The sequence below is a fragment of the Vulpes lagopus genome, chromosome 19 (assembly GCF_018345385.1).
Source record: "Vulpes lagopus strain Blue_001 chromosome 19, ASM1834538v1, whole genome shotgun sequence".
Classification (NCBI taxonomy): Eukaryota; Metazoa; Chordata; class Mammalia; order Carnivora; family Canidae; genus Vulpes; species Vulpes lagopus.
The window spans coordinates 9,521,543-9,531,555 of record NC_054842.1 but is presented as its reverse complement, the minus strand read 5'-3'; the positions used below and the strand labels follow the sequence as shown (position 1 = coordinate 9,531,555).

At 42.0% G+C, this 10,013-nt stretch overlaps 1 pseudogene; it reads left to right on the top strand.

Moving 5' to 3' along the window:
• The first annotated feature begins 4,640 nt into the window (after positions 1–4,640).
• LOC121479151 lies at positions 4,641–4,735 on the top strand (annotated as a pseudogene).
• Positions 4,736–10,013: the final 5,278 nt, after the last annotated feature.

Below are 10,013 nucleotides of genomic sequence, written 5' to 3'. Positions count from 1 at the left end.
TGGCTGACTTATTTCGCTTAACATAATACCATCTAGTTCCAACCACGTCATTGCAAATGGCAAGATTTCATTTTTTGATGGCTGAGTAATATTCATATATACATATATAATATATAAAACATTAATTATTCGATGGACATCTGGGCTCTTTAACCATTCATCTGTTAATGGACATATGAGCTCTTTCCATACGTTTGGTTAGTATGGATATTGCTACTATAAACACTGGGGTGCAGGTCCCCCTTCGAATCACTATGTTTGTATCATTTGGATAAATCCCTAGTGGTGAAATTGCTGGGCTGTAGCATAGCTCTCTCTTTAACTTTTTGAAGAATCTCCATATTGTTTTCCAGAGTGGCTGCACCACTTTGCATTCCCATCGATAGTTTAAAAGCATTCCCCAAGAAAGATGAATTTTGATAACATTCACAGAATCAAAGAATAAAGTGATTTTATCACATTTTATTTTATTTTCCAAATGTATTTTTTCTCTAGGGTGAAAAAAACACCTGTATAAAAAATATTTTTAAAAAATTTTGGGCAGCCCCTGGTGGCTCAGCGGTTTAGCGCCACCTTCAGCCCAGGGTGTGATCTTGGAGACCCAGGATCGAGTCCCACATCAGGCTCCCTGCATGGAGCCTGTTTCTCCCTCTGCCTGTGTCTCTGCCTCTCTCTCTCTCCTCTCTGTGTATTCTCATAAATAAATAAATAAAATCTTTAAAAAAAAATTTAAAGATAAAAGAAGATAAAGATGCTACAAAGAGAGGAAATTAATTTTATGGACCACTTTGTGCATGTTATACCTTGACTCCTGACATCATCTGCCACATTTTCACTGTTGAGCAAAGCAAAATTCAAAAAGAAGTAAAACTAGTTTGTCTAAGCTCCCTCAGTTGCATCTCCTACTTGTTTTGACCAGCCCCAACCTCAATCACTTTCCAACATATCACAGTCCATGAAAGAACCTAAACAGAAGGCCAAGTGTACAGTTCAATTCCTTTGAAAATGACTCCATTTCACCATGAAGAATACTGTCTCAAAATATTTACTTTCAGTATTTTTAGTCTTCATTCCCCATGGCAGACACTGAGTCTTGAAAACTTTAAAGCTCCTTTTAAACTTGACCTGTTTCTGAAATTTGAAAAAGTTGATTTTGCAGTCAACAGACTTAGAAAATGCCAATATGACTGACTACCAACATTTCTGAGGGCTCCTCACATGAAGTTTCACTCATCAATTTCAGTCGGAGTTCTGTGTTCAAAGCTTTGTTTGCCCAAATTCCTATGTGAAGTGAGAGAGAAACCCAGGACAGTAACAGTGCCTTCTTTTTGTCCTTGATGTTTAAAGTTTTAGGTTCAGACTCTGCAGCTACAAACTTCAAAATAGACTGGAACCAGGAATTCGGTTTATGATTAAATCAGATTATAAATATTTGATAGAGACTTTCCCAACCTAGAAATGCTATCAAAACTTGGAAACTCAACAATGGTACTAAAACCAGAATTTTATGGGTAGTCAATTGCCAGAATCTAGTAAGTTTTCATTCCCATAAGGCAGATCAGTGTAGCTAAACAAACGTCAATAGGTAGCCCATGTACCAGGCCTGGATGTTGGTATTGCTATTATTTGAAAAAAAGTAAAACTTTCTTCCCCTCTCCCACTATGTGTTTTCTTTGTGATACTGGAGCAATCAGACTTCAGAGTAGCTGTCTGTCTGCCAGCTGGGGGGTTGTATCTTAGGGTGGTCAAAGTATTAGTCCTGTGCCTTTAAAGTCTTATATACCCACATAAAGCCTAGAACTTCTAGAGGATGTCAGGGAAGGAAGTAGTAGAGAAGGATTACAAAATTGGTGGCTTTCTAAGATGTTTAGGGTTCATGGTGTGAGAACTTGGGAATGAGAGAAATAAAATTTTCCCTTAACAGCCAGCTTGTAAATTCATCAGGTAATGAAACGGAGAAAACTTACCGTATGGAGTCAGCACAGATCTCTATTTGGCAGGTCCTCACTCTAATCAGATCAAATGTATTGGCACCTAAAGGAGGAATCTCCATCAGAAGAGGCCTGCACCAGCCATATAAAAACAAGAGAAACCAGGTAAACAAGAATGATGAGCAGCTGCTACTGTTCAGTGGAAAGAGGTTCACACTCAGTAAACCTAGAGCATTAGGGTTGGGTAGAGAAGATATCTATACTATGATGACGGATGTAGACATGGTAAATAGTTGTTAACAGACTCTGAGTATTATTGGATGGTCACTCTTACACTACCTCAACCATAAAACGAAAGCAGCCAGCTATGATGTCCTAATGGCATTGAATATTTCTTTTCTTTAACTCCCCTTGTTCTGCTTCTCCCCTTACCATAGACTAGTAGACCATAGAATTACTTGGTCCCTTGCATAAGACTGCTCATGGGGAGTTTATAGGCTTGCTTGGGCTTCAGAATTTTCTCTCCAGAGTAGTGATTTCTTATTGCAAATCAGAATTGGGGATCTGATTGTGGTTTAGCTTTCAGATAATGCTGCTCCAGGGAAACAGTATGCTACCGATTTGGATTTTATTTTACTTCCTGAGATAGTTCTTGTAAACTATTAATCTAGTCTGTTTATTTTCAACTTCAGTCCCATTCATGAGCTTTATTAATGTGAAATCTGCCTGAGAGATGAATCCATCCTTAGGATGTTGATAAAATAAGCACAAATAAAGAAGCTGAGAACCAGTGAAGGGGAACAGTGCCACCAAGTGAGGCCTCCTGGGGAAGACTTTGTGTCTCCTTGACACACCTGCCATCATCATAAGCCTAGGAACATGTCCACAGCCAGAGGTACATTTCTGTAGGTGGGGATAGAGCAAGAAAGAGCACGCAGGATGGCTTAGATGATCATTCCCATCACACTTCATCCAATCCAGATCATCAGAGAACCAGGCACTGGGACGGCAAAAGTTCCTGACTCACAGAGCAGTGATACTGGGAAGACTCTGAGTGGTTAAGAAACCTTGAGGCTATAGTACAAGTACATAGCAGCATATCGATAAAAATATTACAGAAGAATATATAGCATTTGCTCAGATGAGTTTGTGTTAGAAGGAAGATCAAAAACCATAACCAAAAAAAAAAAAAAAAAACACCATGACCCATAATTGGTAAAAGAGCACATGTACTTCAACAGAGACACAGGGGAAAGGAAAAAGATGCTTCAATATGGACATGAGTCTTCTGATAGATGAGAGAAGAGCAGAAGAGACAAGGGAAAGGTCAAGAAGGAAGGGCTGCAGGCAACACCAACCTTAACTTAGAAGGATTCAGGGATAGAGACACACCTGTCAGAGAAGATCACATGACCCTCCTAAAGGGAGGCCCCCCCTCTCAAGTACCATAAAAGAAGGAAACTAGATTTATTGTGTTGAATACAACTGGTGGAATTTCCCCTAAGTCTACACTTTCCCCATTGGGCATCCCCACCATCAAAATACTCTCCAGGGATCCCTGGGTCGCTCAGCGGTTTAGTGCCTGCCTTCAGCCCAAGGCTCGTGATCCTGGAGTCCCAGGATTGAGTCCCACATCAGGCTCCCTGCATGGAGCCTGCTTCTCCCTCTGCCTGTGTCTCTGCCTCTCTCTCTCTCTCTCTCTCTGTGTGTGTGTGTCTTTCATGAATAAATAAATAAAATCTTTTAAAAAATACTCTCCAGGGATCCCTGGGTGGCGCAGCGGTTTGGCGCCTGCCTTTGGCCCAGGGCGCGATCCTGGAGACCCGGGATCGAATCCCACGTCAGGCTCCCGGTGCATGGAGCCTGCTTCTCCCTCTGCCTGTGTCTCTGCCTCTCTCTCTCTCTCTCTGTATGACTATCATAAATAAATAATAAAAATTTAAAAAAAAAATACTCTCCAATATAGTTTAATCTAGAAGAGATATCTTAGTTTGTTTCTGTGACACAAGACAATGCTGTTTCTTCCCCAAAGTTAGTAGGGTCTGGCCACAAAGAGCATGAAGAAGAGACAGCAGGTCCACAGGCATCTAGGGACCTAGGGCTTGCCCCTAAGTTGGGAGACAATGATTCAGAAAAGAAGCTGGAGAGACAGACAGGGTAACACCCCACCCAGGACACATGATGAGATGCTCCCTAATGAGATATTTTGATCCTACAGCTGAAAAGGCATCTATTGTGCTTTATATCCTGGATTTGATCATGTGCAGTGAATGTTTTCACCAGAATACCTCCTGAACCTGTACTGTATTTGTTCGGCCAAGAGTCTTCCCATAAACCTGAGAGAAAGCGTGAAGTTATAAATATATTCTCTAAATACAATTACATGATAAAACTTGATTGAGAGGACCCTTAAAGGGTAGGTTCTATTTATGCAAAGGTGGAGAGAACTATTTTCCATATGACAATCAGGCAAAGGGACTTGGGAGAATTGAAATGTTCAATGGGAAATTTTTTTTTTTTTTTTACATTTAGGAATATCAATGGGAATTTTTAAGTGGAATCCAAAAGCTACACAAAGTGACCCCTCCATAGCTTCAAATTTTTAGCAGGGGAGACAAACATTTTAAGGGGTTCTCTATATATAGAAGTGAAATGGTTGAGTGAGGCAGCATAGAAAAGATGACCACTGACACTTGAGTTACACATTGAGTGCTTGCTTCAGTAGTACATATACTGAAATCGGAACACTAGCATGGCCCCTGCACAAGGTTGACATAAAAATTCCTGAGCTACACATTCCCTTGTGCAAACCAATACTTAATGAACACACACAGGCCCTTAACGCGTCAGAGCCTGCTGGAAGCCTTCAACCATTCCCCACTAGGGTAAAGTCTTACTTCCTTAGCATTAAGGCCCTCAGAACTCAAAATTCGATTTCACTCTTCTCATCCATACACTAAAACTCTGGAGAACATAATGTCGGAGGGTCAGTGCCCTGATGGAAGTCCCCTCTCTGGGGATCCTCCTCTTCCACAGAAGACAGGCTCATCTGCCACATCACAGGTGATTTCCCATTTCCACCTACAGCCTCCATATCTCCAGAGGCCACAGTACGCCTTCACTGATAAAATCCAGGTGAGAGTTAAACAGAGGGAGAAAAGACCCTCGCCCCAATGCAACCAGACTGAGGTCAGTGAAAGGACAAAAGAAGTGACAGCCCTGAGATGATCAACCAGCTTCATAAATCTGTACATCAGTATGTGGATTTAAAGTATACCAGTTTAAGAACACAACCTATGACATTCCCAGTGCAAATGGCCATGAGATGTGCAATGAGCATGTAGAATTTTTTTTAGGAGAAATCTTAGTATATTAGTTTCAATTGCTGCTTTAACGAATTACAACAAACTTAGCAGGTTAAAAGAGAATACAAACGTTATTTCAAAGTCCATTATTAGGTCAAAAATATGAGTTGGTTGGGATCCCTGGGTGGCGCAGCGGTTCGGCGCCTGCCTTTGGCCCAGGGCGCGATCCTGGAGACCCGGGATCGAATCCCATGTCGGGCTTCCTGTGCATGGAGCCTGCTTCTCCCTCTGCCTGTGTCTCTGCCTCTGTCTCTCTCTGTGTGACTATCATAAATAAATAAAATTTAAAAAAAAATATGAGTTGGCTTGGCTGGGCCCTATGCTCTGGGTTTCATAAGGCAGAAATCACAGTGACAGACAATAAGCTCTTCTTGGAAGGCTCTGGGAAGTATCTGCTTCCAAGCTCATTCAATTTTTTGCAGAATCCAATTCCTTCCACCTGTAAGACTAGGGTCTTATTTTCTTGCTGGCTTTCACATGGGGGCCACCCTTAGCTCTCAGAGGCCACACTCAGGTCCTTGCACACAGACCCTACATCTCAGAACCAACAAGGGCATGTTGAATCCTTCGCATGCTTCAACTCCTCTGATGACTTCTTCTGCAACATTTCTGATTCCAGCCAGAGAATGTTCTCCTTTTTTAAGGGTTCATATGATTAGAGTAGGCCTACCCAGATAATCTGTCTTATTCTTAATTATGCATGCAAATCCTTTTGCCATATTCCAAGTTCTACGTATTTGCAGGGTGGTGGGATGGGGAACATTATTTTGCCTTCCATACTTGACTTATGTCTAAGTTGGGTTCTGCATAGGCAGATCCTCATATGAGAATTCAAATGAAAAAAAAAAAAAAGAATTCAAATGAAAGTAATTAGGAAATGCTTCCAGGAAAAACCTGGGGAAGTAAAAGGGAAGTGGGATCAGGAAAAGTATAATGCCAAGCAAAGTGTGATGTCAGCCAAATCCCACAGGGGAAATTGGACTCCACTTTATAGGAGTGCTATGGAGACAGGTTAGGCACACCTTAGAGACAAGGAAAGTGGATTGCCTGTACCCTGCATCCATCAATTGTTGGTTAAGGGCTGACTCCGGGTTGGGGGCACACAAATTCCCAGGCATGTCTGATTCTTCATGTGCATAGGCCCAGGAGACCCCTGGCCTAAGGGCAGACTCTGACATAGGTACAGGTGCTGGCTCCTGGAAGGGAAAGCACAAGGGGAACCAGTATGCACAAAAGTAGTAATGAGATCAGGGAATACAGGTGTAGTGTGCTAAGAAAGTCTGCTACAACTTTGCTGCAGGGGACCCCAGCAGGAGGTGACAGGATCCAGTGCTCTCAACAAAAACACTAGCAGAATTATCTCTTGGGAAACTAACAAGCTGGGAACCAAGTAGCCATAAAGTTTCAGAATTATACAGAAATGTAAACTATTAGCTACCAGCTACTGGAGGCAGAGGTCAAACTCCAGAGAAGCACCAGAGAAGGCCGAATTGGGTAGAGTTGCCAGGCTCCCAACTGCTGAGTTTGAGGAGCCCTTAGTAGACAAGACTTCTTACCACAAAGCCTAGTTCCTATCTTTGTCCATGTGGTTCTTTCAGTCAGAAATGTTCTCATTCTCTGATTATCCAAATCCTACATATTAGTCTCAGCTTCCTCCCTCAGAAAGTAATTCCTGGTTCCCCCAGTACTGGATGCCCCAGGACCTTGTCAGAATCTCTTCAGTGAAACTTATGGCTTCATATTTTACACTATGATGTTTCTGTCCATGTCTAATCTGCCTAGCTAGACCACTCTTCTAGGGAACAGGGTCCTTGCTACCTCAGCTCCATGCCCAGTGGCTGGCACAGCGCCTCAAATGCTGACAGTCACCTGAATGAAGTCTTCCTGCTCCCCACCAATACATGAGGAACACAAGTCAGCACATGACTGGCTTGGGAAGCTATGGGCCCCCTCTAGAGCTCAGGCCACCCAGAGGGCCATTTGGAATGCCCTCAGTTCTTTCCTTCCACTATCCCTGCCCATTAGCAGTCCATTTCCTGGTATCAAGCTGACAACAGCCATTATTCTGTAATTACTCCCAATTCTGAATTTTCTGTCCTGACCAAGTTGATTTAATCAACTGCATTCCTATATCTCCAGCAGTTTTGGTTCCCAGAAAGCAAACTAAGGATAGAGCAGAGAAGTTTTTCATCGCTGTGACATGCCCCACAGCAATCTGAGACAGACAGCCCTGATTATTACCTATCATTGTTGACACAGTGAGGTGAGGAAGAGCCTCAAGCCTTCAGGTTCCAGGCTTCCCTTCCCTGACCCCTTTGCCAGGCTCCTCAGGCCATGAGGATGAGGGTCAAAACTCTAGCCAGCAGAGGTTCAGAGGTTATCATTCAGCTCCCCTGGCCTTCAGTATCCTGTTATCTGAACTACTCTCCGAGGAGCAAGTGTTCCACTGAGCATGAACCAAATCGAGCTAAACTGGGCCAGGCTTTGGAGTCCACATGCTTCTGCCTGAGCCCTGCCTCTTAACTGGGAAATCCAGTGGAAATTATTCAGCCTCTCTGACTCTGTGAAAAAGAGAGACTCAGTTTACAAAAAGGGGTTCCTGGGGGTGTCTATCTAATCAGGGAGTGTGAGGCTCAGCTGACAAAGCTGATATGCAAATGTATTCAAAGCTATTGGGTGCTGCACATGTTAAGAAAGTTACTCCAGTCTCAAGTTCAAAGAGAAATGGCCCTCAAGTCATTTCCTGTGTCTTTGAACCAGAAAGTGGAAGATGGGGTGGTGAGGAAGGTACACATCTAAGCAGATGGGGCTGGTAATATGGCTGAGTCACATACTCACCCATCTATGTACACTCATTGTTCATTCAGTCTGCAATTACCAAGTGCTCACTACATGCCAGACACTGTTCTAGGTGCTGGGTGCAAATATGAAGGCAGAGGGACAACAAGAAATCTGATTTCTGTAACTCAGGCTAGAGACAATGATGAGTGAATGAATGCAGCAGAAATAAAGGGAAGTGCATAGATTTAATTGATATTTGGAAAGTTGACATAACAGAATAAGATTTGGGGAATGAGGGAAGGGATGTTGGTAAGAGAAGAGATAGATTAAAGGATGCCTACCATTTTCTGGCTTGAACAAAGAGGTAGATGATGGTGCCAAACACAAAGTAGGGGAACCATGGAGGAGGAACAGTTTGGGTAAGTAACTTGGTGAGTTCAGGTTTGCTCATGGTTGGTTTAAAGTCCCTATGGGACATCAAATGAAAAATATTTGTTAAAGACTATGTCAAGAAATTGGGAAAGAAAGCTGGAGTCACAAAATGGATGGAAGACCCAAATGTGAAATAGAAATCCATCAAAATCCCAGAGAAGAACACAGGCAGCAACCTCTGTGACCTTGGCTGCAGCAACTTCTTCCTAGTCAAGTCCAAAGGCAAGGAAAACAGAAGCAAAAATGAACTATTGCAACTTCATCAAGATTAAAAAAAAAAAAAAAACTCTTGCATAGCAAAGGAAATAGTTAACAAAACCAAAAGACAACTAAAAGAATGGGAGAGGATATTTGTAAATGTCTTATCCGGTAAAGAGCTAGTATCCAAAATCTCTAAAGAATGTATCAAGCTCAACACCTAAAGAACAAATAACCCAAACAAGAAATGGGCAGAAGACATGAACAGACATTTCTCTAAAGAAGACATACAAATGGCTAACAGACAGATACATGAAAAAATGCTCAACATCACTTGACATGAGGGAAATACAAATCAAAACCACAATGAAATACCACCTCACATCAGTCAGAATGGCTAAAATTAACAAGTCAGGAAATGACAGATGTTGAGGATGTGGAGAAAGGTGAACCTTCTTTTCTTTCCCCATTTTAAAATATTCTTTAAATTCAATTAATTAGCATATAATGTATTATTGGTTCCAGAGTAGAAGTCAGTGATTCATCAGCCTTATATAATACCCAGTGTTCATTTTATCATGCGCCCTCCCTACTGTCCATCACCCAGTTACCCCATCCCCCACAACTCTCCCCTCCAGTGACCTTCAGTTTGTTTTCCTATGATTAAGAGTCTCTTATGGAAAAAAAAAAAAAAAGAGTCTCTTATGGCTTGTCTTCCTCTTTGACTTCATTTTGTTTTATAAAGGGGAATCCTCTTACACTGTTGGTGGAAATGCAAGCTGGTGCAGCCACTCTGGAAAACAGTATGAAGGTTCCTCAAAAAGTTGAAAGTAGAGCTACCCTATGCCCAGCAATTGCATTACTAGGTATTTACCCAAAGATACAAATATAGTGACCCAAAGGGGCATATGCACTCCAATGTTTATAGTAGCAATGTCCACAGTAGCCAAACTGTGGAAAGAGCCCAGATGTCCATCAACAGATAAAGAAGATGTGGTAGATATATACAATGGAATATTACTCAACCATCAAAAAAGAAATCTTGCCATTTGTGACTACATGGATGGAACAAGAGGGTATTATGCTAAGCGAAACAAGTCAATCAGAGAAAGAAAATTACCATATGATTTCAACCATAAGTGGAATTTAAGAAACAAAACAGAGGATCATACGGAAAGGAAGGGAAAAATAAAATAAGATGAAATCAGAGAGGAAGATAAACCATAAGAGACTCTTAATCATAGGAAACAAACCGAGGGTCACTGGAGGGGAAGGTGGTGGGGGGATGGGGTAACTGGGTGATGGA